Here is a 15,027-nt window from a genome sequence, read left to right as displayed (position 1 = left end):
ATTTCTGAAGCCACTCTCTTGGATTGTCTGAAGGCTCCCTTGCTTTACTGGGAGTCTGACTACTTTATGGAGTGTGAAATGTTGGACGTCCTCTCCTAGTCTCTCTTAATTAATCCAATTACAAGATTATCAGTTAAGAGCCATTAGTGTGGTGGCCATTCTCTTAATTCACAAAAAGGCTTTAGCTGTTCAACTGTGGGTGAGTCTCTTTTCCCGTTTGAGATTGCAACATTCTCCTTAGATTGAAACTACTTCCACTAGCTTGTCCCTGGAGCTGAGTATGGGGTCTTGCGATTAATTTGTTGCTGCTCACCCCATGTCTTCTGACTGCTTTCTTCTTTGCTTCTGCTCCTCACAGGCTTTTAATGGGGCTCATCATGAATGGTGTCCCTTCCAAGGAGGAATGGAGCCTTCCATTCTCTGCTAGTGCTGCTACCACCCTCTCCCCCAAGTTGCCAAGAGTTCTGTGAGCACCTTGAGAGGGCTGCTGCCCTGGATCTTGCCCATTACCTCACCTCCCACCCAAAATATACAGAGACTAGAGCAGAAGCTGCCTTTTCTGGATGTTTTGCTGAGCTTTTTCTACAGCACTTTGAAGCTGAGGTGGCCCAGGCCACCATGTTCTTCCCAACTTTTTTGGCCCCATTGAGCCCTGGTGTGGAGATTGCATCACCATATGACTTGTTCCTTGACATCTGCAGTGTGGGTGGAGCCCTGACTGTGTTGGACCCATCTCTATCTTCTGAGGACCTAGCTGGTCCTTTTTCTTCTTCAGTCTCTTCCACCTCTACATAATCCTCAAAGTCAAAGCTCAAGAAATATTTTTCCATCCATTAAATGGGTTTCTCAGTCAGAAGTACTGTAAGAGGCATCCTGTAATGTCAAGGGGGTCATTGATACTTCCACCCCAGCTAGACTTCTGGAGATCAAACCAGGCCCTCCAGTCCTAGGTGGAAACAGCAACTCCAACTCCTCTGGTCATGCTGGAACAATTGGTAGGGGATTGGCTAATGATGGTACATCCCCTGGGGAGAGAGATGAACTCACCACTCTGAGAGGCTGAGACTGAGTCATGGAGGAGGATCCTTGAAAAACAGAGCAGGAATAGGACAGAGAGAATAGATGCTCAGTTTTGTGGGGGCTGAAGAAGCTGACCCTGACCCAGCAAAAGTGGGTCATGGAGGAGAGATGACTGAGCTAACCTTAGGGGGAAGGGGGCAGCCTCAGTGACAGAAGTGTCACCTACTGCTCTTAAGTGAAAGAGGAGGAGGCAGAAGTCACTTAGAGTTTTTCATATCAACCAAGGCATCTCAGGCCAAACTCAACATTCCCTGTTCTACTATCACTGATGTCCACACAGCCATAGCCCTAGAGATGCCTGACAATGAGAACACATTTGTAGTAAAATTACAAGGCCCTTCAGAGAACATTCTGGAGACACCTGATGCACTTCATGTGAAGGCCTGGTTGCCTGACATCCAGAAGCGCCTAAGCCCAGGACCCTTCCCTGTTATCAGCCCCATATCCTATGACCCTTTGCCTGACCCCTGGGACCTCCTTCCTCACAAAGGATAACACAGACAGTCTGATTTTCCCCTGCCTGAATCATTCAGGGAGTCTTCTCAACCAGGATCTTCTGCTGAGATCCAAAGAAAGTAATGATCACCTGTCATAGGAGGTTTATGGGGGCCCTTCTGACTGGCCTTCAGCATCCTTCTCCCCTAGTTCTGCCTCCCACGTTGACTCAATGGAACTGATTCCCCTAGAATTGCCCCATCGCATTCCCATTATGTAAGGAACAGTTAATCTCCGCTCAGCCCCCTACCCTCCCATGGATACTCCAGAAGCAGCCACAAGGACATTCCTGTTCCAGGAGAGTCAGGGGGTGTTGAGGGGGATCAATGCCTCTCAAGATATCCCCATTTCCATGGCATGCTTTGTCGACCCAAGGCTGGAAGGAAGCACTGACTCCCATGGTGACTTCCTGGTAGGTAAGAGTGAGAAAATATATGGTGAATATGTCCTCACTTTCAACTTCCATGGCAGGACCAAGCATCTGTGTTTGTCAGTGAATGAGGAGGGTCACTGCCAGGTCCAACATCTGTGGATACAGTCCATTTTCAATATGCTTGAGCACTTCTGAGTGCATCCCATCACTGTGGAGTCTGGAGGCTCCAATGATGTTGCCGTTGTCAGAAATGTGCCCTTCTAGTTGCAGCAGGGCCAGGAGCAGCCTGGGAGCCATACCACGGTGTGCAAGAGTGATTGGTGCTGCCCTGATTCTAGTTATTTTGAGCAAGTACTCAGACAATGGGCCATGCAGCTTTAAACCCATTAGGACTGGTACTCCATGTTGAAGGCAGTCCTTGACCCCTCAGTTTTCCTCCAGTGATGCTATGTTTATAATGATGCAGTAGATACCCAAACCCGTGCAAATTTGCAATTTGGACTTAATGTCACCCTAGACATGCTTATTGGCCATGGACAATACACTGATTCTGTATCACAATCCATGATTGGCCTGCATGCCTATTTCCTACAAGTGTCTGATCTAGACTTCAAGGCCCTCAAACTGTACACCCCGGGACATTGTTTCCACAATCTTGTCCAACAGGCAGCAGAACCATTTCCTGAATATTTGACCTGTGTCACCAACATTGTTAAAATGTGTACCCCATCTGGCCCTCCCAAAGATATCCTTATTAAACAGCTAACCTGGGAGGGGCTCAATACCATCACCGATAATGCCATTGCACCTCTTATAGATGAAGATATTCATAAGTGGGTCTTAGCCACCCATGATATTGAAACACAAAACAGGCTCATTTCTATCCTTACAGCTTCCATCAATGCCTTATTCAATGCCAAACTTGACAAGGATGATAAATCCACCCCAACAGACTGTACTTGCTTTGAAATATCTCAGAGTCTGTGTTGTTGCCTCGACATTTTCTCATCCCCTAACCCCTGGGAAACAAGGCTCATATCACAGTCAGCAACAACAAGCCTGCATTAACTACAAAAGACCTCAACATAAATCTAGATACATAGAACATGATAGAATAGAAAGTGGGAAATAGCCTTGAACACATTGGCACTCTGCTTCATGAACAGGAGACAAATAGAGCATACATTAATATTGACTATTAATAAATTGGATCTCATGAAATTAAGAGTATCGGTAAAGCAAAGAACACAATCAAAAGGACAAAGCAGCATCCTATATAATTGGAAAAGAGTTTCATGATCTTCACATCTGACAGAGTGCCAATTTCCAAAATATGTAACGAATCTGAGATTCCATCATACACCAGTCAGAATGTCTAAGATTAAACATGCAAGTGACTGCTCATGATGGAGAGGATGTGCAGCAAAATAAAAATTCCTCCACTGCTGGAGTGAGTGTAAGTTTGTACAACTACTTCAAAATTCAATATGGTGGTTCCTCAGAAATTTGAGAACCAATCTACTGCTCGATCCACTAATACCACTTTTGGGCATATACCCAAAAGATGCTCCATCATCCCATAAGGAGACTTGACAACTTGAGCAACTTTATTCATAATATCTATAAACTGGAAACACCTAGGTGCGCATCAGCCTTTAATGGATAAATAAAATTTGGTACATTTACACATGAACTTTTACTCAGCTGTTAAAAACAATGAAATCATGAAATTTCCAAGGAAATCATGGAGCTAGAAAGAAATATCCTCAGTGAGGTAATAGAGGCCCAGACAGACAAATATGGGATACACTCAGTCATAAGCACATATTATCTATAAAGTAAAGGATAGCCATGTTCCAATCCACAGATCCAGGGAAGCTAAGTAGCAAGGGCAGCTTAAGTGGGGATGTTTGGATAGCAATGGGAAGGGAAATATAATCATTTTTTGTGGTTGAATTATGGCCAAGTGGGGATGGAACAGCAATTATCTTGTGGTGAGGGTTAATGGGGAGAGTACTGAAAGACAGGCCACAAAAATAATGGGAGGGCATTTCAGGGTGAGGTAGAAACCTATTGCAATGGAAACTCCCAGGATCTACAAGGGTGACTCTAGCTAAGATTTCAAGCAGTAGGGAATATAAAGCCTGATGTGGCCATCACCATCTCTGGCACTTTCGCTGGCTTATGGGAACCTCTTACTCACATTGATTTGCCTTGTTCAGTGTTAATAAAAAGGAAGTTGCTTAGTTTTATTGAAACTCAATATGCCATGTTTTGTTGATACACATGGAAGGCTTGCCCTTTTCTAAATAGAAATGGAGAATTAGAAGTGGGGGGTGTTCAGAGTAGAAGGGGGAAAGGGGTTGGGAGGAGATGAAAGAAAGGTAACTGGGGTCAGTATGCAAAATAATAGTAATAATAATAATAATAACCAGAAAAAAAGAACATCTTTCAGGCTAGAGAGATAGCTTAGTGTAGAATTGCTTACTGAACAAGTAAGAGGATCTGAGTTGAATTTCCAGTCCTCAAGATAAAAAGCAGACAACATCACATGCTTGTAATCCCAATGCTAGGGGAAGGTTACAGAAAAGGATACCTGGAACTCACTGACAGGTCAGACTACACCAGAGGTTGTCAATTTGTGAGTTATGAACCATTTATTAAACATCTATATCAAAAAACTATTTAAATCATGATTTATGTCAGTAGTAAGGGTAAAATTTTAAAACAGCAATAAAAGTACTTTTATAGTTGGGGGTCACCACAACATGAGGAACTGTTTTAAATGCTTGCATCATTATGAAGGCTGAGAACTACTGGTCTAGACAGTTGTTGAGATTCAAGTTCAGTGAGATCTCACACATATTCTCTCTCTCTCTCTCTCTCTCTCTCTCTCTCTCTCTCTCTCCTCTCTCCTCTATCTTTTCCTTTGTGGCAGGGTTTCTCTGTGTATCCCTGGTTATCCTGGAATTCTCTCTGTAGACCAGGGTGGACTCAAACTTATAGAGATCTGCCTGCCTCTGCCTCCAGAGTTCTGGTATTAAAAGGGTGAGTCACCACTGCTCTGCACCAACACACACTTAAAATGATAAAAAGTAGGTCTTAAACAACTTAGAGCTAACATTGCATTAAATTACAAAAATAAACTAAATACTTTGATTTTCAGATGAGGTATAAGATTTAACTTGTGGTGGTTTGAATAAGAATGTTCCCTCCCATAGGTTCACATATTTGAATTCTTAGTATATTCCTAAACATATATTTTTATATCAGGGAGTGGAACCATTGCAAGGATTAGAAAGACTAGGATCTGTGGCCTTGTTAGAATAAATGTGTCTCTGGGGTGGACGTTGATGTTTCAAAAGCACATACCTGGCACAATGATTCTTTCTCTGTTTGCCAATCATAAAGTAGCTGTCAACTATTTCTCCACCATCATGATTGCCAGGACATCCATGTTTGCTGCTATGCTACTGTCATGTTCATAATGGACTATACTTCTAAAGATGTAAGCAACGCAGCCAGTCAACTGCTTCCTTTTATAAGAATTACATTGGTCGTGTCACTTCACAGCAATACAACAGTGACTAAGGACCCATTCTTATACAAATGTATTGGAAATGCTAACTAATGCTAAGTATTCTCTTGCCAGTATCTGCAAAATGATTTACTGACATTTTGATGTGGATTTTATTGATTGTGTGGATGAAGTTGCAGTGAATTGATATTTTAGCAATATTGAGTTTTCAATCCAGATCCATGGCCTACCTCTGTTTTCTTTAAATTTTCTTGGATTTTTTTAAAACAACCATATTTTGTATCAAAGACAAGAGAAAGAAAGAAGTTGTATAAATGTGACATGAAGGAAGAGATCCTAATTACTTTTATTTACTGATGAGATGAATGGTTATGAAATAACTAAAAAGAATATACAAAGAAGGAATTAACCAATCAAGCAGCAAATTTCTAAAACTAACATGGAACTCAAAAGTGGTACAAGTTACAAGGGAGACTTATAACACATAATTCTGTTAAATAAAAAATAGAATTTAATAAATAAAACATAGTATATCATTTATAACAACAACAAAAAGTAAAGTATGTTGATATAATATCAAATAAAATATGTCAAATATAAAATACTGATAACTTTTGTTTTTAAATCACAGGGAAATTAAAGAAAAAAGATATGTATTTTGTGGTTTTGGATCTAAAAACTCAATGTTTCTAACAAATCAGTTTCCCGACTTTATTTATATAATAAATAAAATTCATGTCATAATTGCAGTGAATGGTATAACAGTTAATGAAATTTATTTAGAAATAAAACTGTAAGTTTCTAAAATTTAAATCTTAAACAACCTTTCCTTACAAAACTGAAACAGTAATTTTGAAAGTTGACTATGAAACTCTCATAGGCATAACAAAGTATTAGTAGTGAAAGATAAATAAAACAACCAGGAAACCCAATCTCTTCTATAGGGAATAAAAAAGAGGTAAATATATAATCACATAGCTAAACAAGAATTGCCAATGACAAACCCAAAAGAACTTGAACAATAAAATAATGAAATAGTGCTGTTCTTTTACCAAATCACAAAATAAGGATCTATAAGAACACATTGATAAAAATAAATATCCAAATGATGAATTAATAAGAGATATATATACAGATTTCCCATTTAGATTTCTAAATAATTTACGTAACTAGTCTGCCTATAAGGGGGTAAAACTTAACTTCAAGAAACTTAAGTTAGTGTTGTATAGAGAGACTTCTGTAGTTGATATTTTTTTACTCTTTTGGAGGGTCCACAACACAGCTCCCAAATAAATTCACATGGAGTCTTATAAATGACTTATAAATGTCAGGTCTTAGGTTGACTTATTTCTATACAACTTTTCTTAAATTATTTTGTCTACCTTTTGCTTCTGGGCTTTTGTCTTTCTCTATTTTATACACCTTTCTTCTTGCTCCAAGGCTGGCTGTGTAGCTACGTGGTTGGCCCCTTGCATCCTTCTCTTCTCTTTTTCTCATTCCTTCATCTATTCTTAGATTTCTCCTCTCTGTCTGCCAACACTGCCTATTAATTCTTTGCCTTGCTATTGGTCATTCAGCTTTATTAGATCAATCAGTTGTTTTAGAAAGGCAAAGAGTAACACAGCTTCACAGAATTAAATAAATGCAACATAAAAGAATGTAACCCATCTTTGCATAATAAAACAATTTTTCACAGTATAAACAAATATAACACATCACAAACTAATATTCTATGACATATTTATTCCAGACATGTACCAGATGAGAAAAGAGAAAAAAAAATGTTCTTAGCCTTGGAGAAACTTTACACATTCTACTTCTATGCCTTTGATTAAGATCGGCATCAATAGTGATGTAGTATGTCAATATTATATTCCTCTCAGGTATACATCTTAATAAAAAGGAAATCAACCTCTATGGTTTTTCGTCCTAAAGTGCATATCAAACAAATAACAATGTTTCACAAAATATTTGAAAAACATTTCTCAAAACTGTCAAAATCAAAAAATATAGCATAAGCAAACATAATAAACTTGAGGAAGCTAAAGAGACATTATGGAATGCAACCTTACACCCTAGATAATATTTCTGTATAAACAAAGGACATCAGAACAAATTAATGCACTACAAACAAATATGAAGTTTATTTAATAGTGATGTTTAATCCTTAGTTGAAACAGATGTTGGATATTAATGATAGAAAAAACTGGGTGTAGGATGGCTGAGAACTCTGTGTCTTGCCTTTGTAACTTATCTGTAAATATTAACCTTTAATAAAATAAAGATTTATTTACACCAAAAGTAGATAAGTGCTTAGATATAGACACATTAACAGGATTTGGGAGGTCCGGGTAAGAAAAATTTGGAGGTTAAGGATGTTTATTACTGATAAAGTGGCATTTAAACAATGTCTTGAAGGGGACAAGAATTAATACCCATAAATTTGGGGGGAAGAGTGCCACAGGTATCATTTCATAGGAAACCTTAGTGCAAAGGAAAAATGAATGGGTACAACAAACATATTTAACAGGATAAAAAAGGTTAATTATGGTGCTGGAGAGATTGCTAAATTCTTGTGCTAGCCTTTCTGAGCCTCCTTATTACCCAGGGAAAGGTAAGTGCACTGTCTACCAGTTCTCATCCCCACAATGCAGGACACCCATTCCACAACTCCATGATATAGGGCAATCAGATGGAACAGGGATTCAAGTCAAAGCAGGAACTCAGTTTATTACTGTGAGCATCAGCTTATATATGTTAAGTGACATCCTGTGATATGGGGGGTACCTCCAGCCAATGAGAGGTAGCCAAACCCTCTTTTTGGCTAGAGAGACATCTACCTAGGTTTGCTATCTCATCCTCACTCAAACTCAAGCCAGGCTTTTCTATGTCCTACAGGCCTCGAAGCATAGACCCTGAACTCAGGCCAGGCTTTTTTTCTGTCCTACAGGCCTTGAGGTACAGGCTCTGAGATAATATTGGCCCCAAATCTCCACTTTTTGTTTTATATCCCACCCTCAACCATGGTCACCAGGCCAGAATAGCCCACTGCTGAGAGAGTACGGGTCAGGGCAACCACTATAAGGAGTTTCGGCCTGGATACCCTCAAATTGAGAGTTCATACTTGGAGTGAGATGTGTCGAACCTAACATAATGTACTCAAAGTGCCATGTACCTGTTGTATCTGTTTTTGGAATGCTTGTTTCAGCCTTTGGAAAATGCATGAGCCAAAAAGACACATCAATAAACAAATATGAAGGCGTAAGTCACAAACAATGCCACACCAGTTTGAAATTATGATTAATAGGGTGGTATTTATTTAAAGGGGAAAAAACTTACAGATCACTGTCCCAGGCAACAGCCCTCTACACAACCAGGAAGGGAGTCTAGTCACTGGTGGAGCAGGAAGTGAAGAGAGAGAGGAGGGAAGTGGCCACTTTTTTAAAGGAAGAGAGACCACGCCCCAATGGGCTGGTATCTCAGCAGCTATAGGCTGTAGGACTGGGAGGACCTCCCGCAACACCACTTCAAGAGGAAGATGGGCATCGAAGAGGCTCATTATGGAGTTTGATAGCCATTTGGTCAAGAAACTGCTCTTGCCTGGACTATTGCATAAACTGGACACAGAGAACCCACAGAGAGAGGACTACTGAACTTGCCTAAGGTGAGATGACCTGATGGAGGAAGGTCATTGGTTAAATACAAAGAAACTGCTTGGCTCTCATTGGTTAGAGATAGGTGGGAGGAATAAACAGAACAGAACGCTGGGAGGAAGAGGAAGTGAGCTCAGACTCCACAGCTCTCCTCTTGGGAGCAGACGCCTCAGAGAGATGCCATGTTCCGTTCTCCTCGGCAGACGCACACGATGAAGCAAGCCGCCAGGTTAGACATGCTGAACCTTTCCCGGTAAGACCAGTACTCACAGATTATTAGAGATGGGTTTATTGGGATGTGAGAATTAGCCTGTAAGGGTTAGAGCTAAAGGGCCAAGCAGTGTTTAAATGAATACAGTTTGTATGTTGTTATTTCAGAGCATAAGCTAGCCAGGCTGCCGGGGTGCTGGGGATGTAGCCCTGCCGCCCTTATTACTACAATGATCTTTTGGGGTTCCTGATTCATGAAAGAGTCTGCGAGACATTTGCAGGACACAACAGATAGTGACTGAACTGACTTCGAATTTTCCTACTTTATGGAAATGTCTGCTGGATACCATGGGCCTGAAGGCTGAAGATGGATGCCCCAATGGTACAGAGGAACTTTGGGTGACTGTCCAGGAAGTGAGATGTCTCTGTCATTTCTCGAGTTTTAAAAGTTGCTTTTTTCTTGTTTGCTTAGGTAGTATTGTATATTTCTGGAGTCTTTGATGGAGTTAAGAATAGTTAGTTATAGTTATAGTTTTCCTTTGTTATGATAAAGATTATTGTAACTATTACTTGATAACTGTTTTGTTATATGTAATTTTGTTATGTTAAAGTTAAAGCCTTTTTTTTTTGTTTAAACCGAAAAAGGGGAAATGATGGAGGAAGGTCATTGGTTAAATAAAAAGAAACTGCTTGGCCCTCATTGGTTAGAAGATAGGTGGGGGGAGTAAACAGAACAGAACGCTGGGAGGAAGAGGAAGAGAGCTCAGACTCCATAGCTCTCCTCTCGGGAGCAGTCGCCTCAGAGAGACGCCATGCTCCCAGATCCCAGGCAGATGCATGTGATGAAGCTCCGACCCAGGATGGACATAGGCCAGAATCTTCCCGGTAAGCACACCTAGGGGCGCTACACAGATGATTAGAAATGGGCTAAATTAATATGTGAGAATTAGCCTAGAAGAGGCTAGATAGAAATGGGCCAAGCAGTGATTAAATGAATACAGTTTGTGTGTTGTTATTTCGGGGCATAAACTAGCCATGTAGCCGGCTGGGGTGCTGGGGACACAGCCCTGCTGCCCTTATTACTACACAAATAATCATTGCTTCAATTAAGGAAGAGATAAGTGTGGTAAGCCATGGGGGGGATTAAACCAAGTCTCATAGGGGGTCCTTGAATTAAATGAATCAATATCTTCTCTTAACTCATCTAGGGTTCTTGTTAATATCCCAAAATGGTCCATATAGAAACAACATTATTCCCAAAGTGGCCTGGAAATTCCTTCCTGTTTTATAAACAGCAAGTGCAAGTCTTTTCTATTTTGTAAGGTTACCCTTGCTAAGGAATTGAAAGACTTTTGTAAATAACATAATGCAATCCACCCCACACACACATACAGTCTCCAATAGTAGAGAAAGTCCACTTGCTTCCTGGACATACATAAAAGGGTGTATGTAGAATGGCATGTCTCCTAAGAACATGAGAACACCCAGGCACATTAGGGTAAGATGCCTGTGGTAGGGTGCACCCCCGAGAGCCTCCACATTCAGGTCTCCCTTTGGTCCCCTGGATTCTGTCTCCCATGACCCAGCTCCCATGTACCAAATCTCAGAGGTCAAACATCAGATCAGACCACCATGTCCAGGGTATCATCATCTGAACTGTCTCGTTTAGTATCCCTCTAGTGCCAGCACTTGACAGGGTCCATGCCATCTTCTGTGTCTGGTGGGGACTTCCTGCCTGGACCTCAGTCCCCATGAGAAGAATCAACATGATTATTGCCAGGAGGGTTGTCTGAAATAGAAAAATAGGCAATACTCTCCTCAAGGGTTAATCTCCATTGGGCGGTGGTTATTTTTTCTTTTCTTGAGTTTGAATTTAAGGGTTGTCCACCATAAACTCTTTCTTTCTTTATTGGTCATCTTGGTCTTCCTCATTGTCCTGAATGGAGGGAAGAAATTTTAAATTATGAGCAGGTAACTATATAGGTGTTTCCCCTTTGTTTGGTCCTTAGAATTTCAACAGAATATCAATTGCAGCCTTCTGTTCCCCGTGAGCATTCCTCCTTTAGGTCGCACAAACCATTTGTTCTCCTTCCCTCTACAATTCATTGCTGTGTCCCAGCCCCTAACTAGAGTAGATACCCCCTGCCCAACCACAGTTCACACCTTCCAGAATGCTGTGGGTGCATATTCCACTCATTCAGTCAATACCCTTTAAGATACCAGCCCATTTGGCTGTGGTCTCTGATACTCTAAAAGCAGTTGTAAAGCATGCACACTTTCTCTTGCTTCCAGCTGCTAGACTCTGTTCTGGTTCACCCAGTTGACTATTATCTAGGGAAGTGATTTGTAAGTTTTCCCTTAAATAAATTACCCTTTTATTATTCATAGTTCTGAACTGGTGTGAGAGAATTTTGTGACTTCCTTCATCACCAGGAGACTAGGTACACTAGTCAAAGACCTTCTCTTTTCGTGGTCTCTCAGATGCAATTCTCAGGGTCATTTCTAGCGATAAAACAAACCATCCACCCCCTACCCTGGCCTTGCTCCAGCCTACAACACCAACAAGCATTGAGCAAAAAAAAAAAAAAAAAAAAAAAAAAAAAAAAAAAAAAAAAAACACCAGTTGAGTAGGCCAGTAAAACAGAAAGTACACAACCAAAACATTCTCTGAAAATTCAGTGAGGAATCAGAAAGGAACAAATTTCACCCAACAAAGATACACCCAGAAATCAAGAACTAAACCTATAATCACTGTAAAACCAGATGCCTAGAAACCAGACTAAGGAAACAATCAATAATATCCATGGAAATATTTTTCCACCAGAGCAAACTATACAACCACAACTATTTCTGAATGCTCTAACAGAGTTGAAGCACAGGAAAAAGACCTGAAAATTGCCTGCATAAAGATCATACAAGTCTTAAAGAGGAAATGAAAAATTCCTTAAAAAGATCTAGGAAAATACAAACAAACAGTTGGAGGAAATAAATCAAACTGTTTAAGATCTGAAAATGTAAATAAAGTCAACAGAGAGGGGGGAGAGAAACAGGGAGAATTCTGGGAAAGAAAAACTTAGGAATGAAAAAAGGAATTATAGAGGCAAGCTTCACTAACAGTAAGAGTATAAGAGCAAGAGATAGAGGAGAGAATTTCAGACATTACAGATAAGATAGAATTAATTAATAAGATGTTCAAACAGAATTGTAAGTCTAAAATAAAAAGAAATCCTGACACAAAGCATTCAGGAAATTTGGGAGACTGAATAGTCCAAACATTAAAAAAAAATTGAGGAAGAAGAATCCTAGCTCAAAGGTCCAGAAAATATTTTCAACAAAATCATAGAAGAAAATTTTCCTAACTTAAGGAAGGACATAACTATAAAGTTACAAGAAGCATACAGAACACTAAGTAGATTGGACCAGAAAAAAAAAAGCCCTGTTGCAACATAATCATCAAAACACTAAACATACAGTATAAAGAAGGAATACTAAATGCTGCAAGGAAAAAGGAGGACATAACATAAAAGCAGACCTACTAGAATTAAACCTTAAAGCAAAACTACACTCCGACTATGTAAAAGAAAGAATGTCCAATGTCAGCAATCTACTGAGAATCTTCTGGGCTCCTTCAAAGAGTTTGAGTCACTTCTTCAGCTCTGCCTTCCTTAGGAAAATCATCTTGTGTTCTAGAATCTGGCAGGCACCACTCCACTACTGCTGCTGTTTCTGATGGTCATCCCACGATATTGACATCTCCAATACTCTGAGGTCTTCTACTGCAAGTGGACTGTGCTTTCACCAACAGACACTCCATGATGGCTCTTCTTTGCTGGTGACTTGTCAATATCTGGAATAAACTACAGTACAGAAATGGAAATTGTGACACATATCTTGAGGCTGGAATACATAAACCTTTAATCCTTATCTTGAGGCAAGAAGACACACCTTAAATCTGGGTCAGACATTCTGCTGGAAGCCTATATAAAGAGGCCATCCGGGAAATCCAAACAGTTCCTGAGCATGAAATCTAACACTTTGATCCTGAATCTACAGCCTTTGGAAGAAACATACCCTGTATCTGAGACCTGAGTCAGGGAAATAAATGCTTCATTCCTGAATCCAGAACCAAAGAAAGATGTTCTGACTCTGAAGACAGTGCCAAAGAAACACACTTTGTCCCTTAATTCAGAGCCAGTGGTTTGGTCCTGAAATCAGAGCTGTCTCTGCTGCTGATCAACTAAACTAATCAACACCTGAGAAGTAAAACTAATCAAATCCTGGGCAAGAAATCTCTCTGGGAAAACCTTATCCCTAAGAATCCCTATATAAACCCCTCTGTCTGTTCATTTATAGGCTGTCAAGACAACTTTCCCTCTGTGACCGAGCTGTCCTGTTGTGACTCTGGTCTCCAGAGAGGTCCTTTTGCAGCTCTAAGTACAGCCTGTCTTCCTGATAAGTCAGGATAGATCTCTTAGCAGATCCAGAGCAGTAACACCCACACTGACTTAGAGGAAGGTTCTTTCATTCTTTATCTGCTTGCCCTTATGATGTAGGATTCCCCTCTGTATGCTGTGAATACCATTGTTTAATAAAAAAAAAAAGCTGTTTTGGGCCCATGATAGGGTAGAGCAGAGCAAGGTGGGGAAAACTAAACTGAATGCTGGGAGAAAGAAAGTGGAATCAGGAGAAGTCATGAAGCCCCACCGGAGACAGACATGGGAACTTTACCTGGTAAGCCACATCCTCATGGCAATAAACAGATTAATGGAGAGAGGTTAATTTAAGATATGAGTTAGCCAGAAATACGCTTAAGCTAATGGCCAAATGGTATTGCAAATAATATGGTTTCAGAGTGGTTATTTCAGGACTTAGTTCAATATAGCAAACTTCCCTTGTAGAGTCTTTAAACTTCCCTCTGAAACTCCACAAGCCAGGACTTATTCTTCTGCACTGTTTTCAATATTCTCATCTTTGAAGCTTCTACAATCCATCCCACTGAACTTGCAACACCCAGTATTTTTTTTCTAGTCCTAAATTCCAAAGTCCTTCCATAATCCTCCCAAAACATGGTCAGGTCTATCATAGCAATATCACTCCTCAGACCACCTTATTTTAGCTATGTTTCCATTGCTGCAAAGGAAGATGACAACCAAAAAAAAGAAAAAAAAAAAAAAAAAAAAAAAAAAAAAAAAACAAATTGCAGAGGAAAGGATTTATTGGGATTACACTTCCACATTGCAGTCTAACATAGAAGGAAGGCAGGACATAACCTCAAACTGGGCAGGAACCTGGAGGCAAAAGCTACAGCAGAGACCATGGAGGTGTGCTATTTACTGGTTTGTTTTGCATGGCTTGCTTATCCTGCTTTTTTATAGAACCCAGAACCACCAGTACAGAAGTGGCTATATCCCATACCATCAATAAATAATTTAAAAATGTTCTACAGACTTTCCCACAGATGGATTTTTTTCTTTTATTTGTTCTTTCTCATACATTATTTCCAAACCATAACTTCTACTCCCGCCACTCCTCCAAACCACCTCTACCTCTTCTCTCTACAAGGTCCACTTTTCCCCTATTTCCCTATAAAGAAGATCAGGACTGCCAGGGTTGTCAAATGAAAATTGCATGAGAAGTGACAATAAGACAAGGTATAAGCACTCATATTAAGGCTGAAC

At 40.1% G+C, this 15,027-nt stretch overlaps 1 pseudogene; it reads left to right on the top strand.

Annotated features, from left to right (window-relative positions):
* Window positions 1-377: 377 nt before the first annotated feature.
* Window positions 378-1,675, top strand: LOC121441536 (annotated as a pseudogene).
* Window positions 1,676-15,027: the final 13,352 nt, after the last annotated feature.

This window comes from Microtus oregoni, unplaced genomic scaffold (assembly GCF_018167655.1).
Source record: "Microtus oregoni isolate MIOR12 unplaced genomic scaffold, Mior012 000079F_000, whole genome shotgun sequence".
NCBI lineage: Eukaryota > Metazoa > Chordata > Mammalia > Rodentia > Cricetidae > Microtus > Microtus oregoni.
The sequence above is the reverse complement of the archived record's forward strand: the minus strand, read 5'-3'. Positions and strand labels throughout refer to the sequence as shown.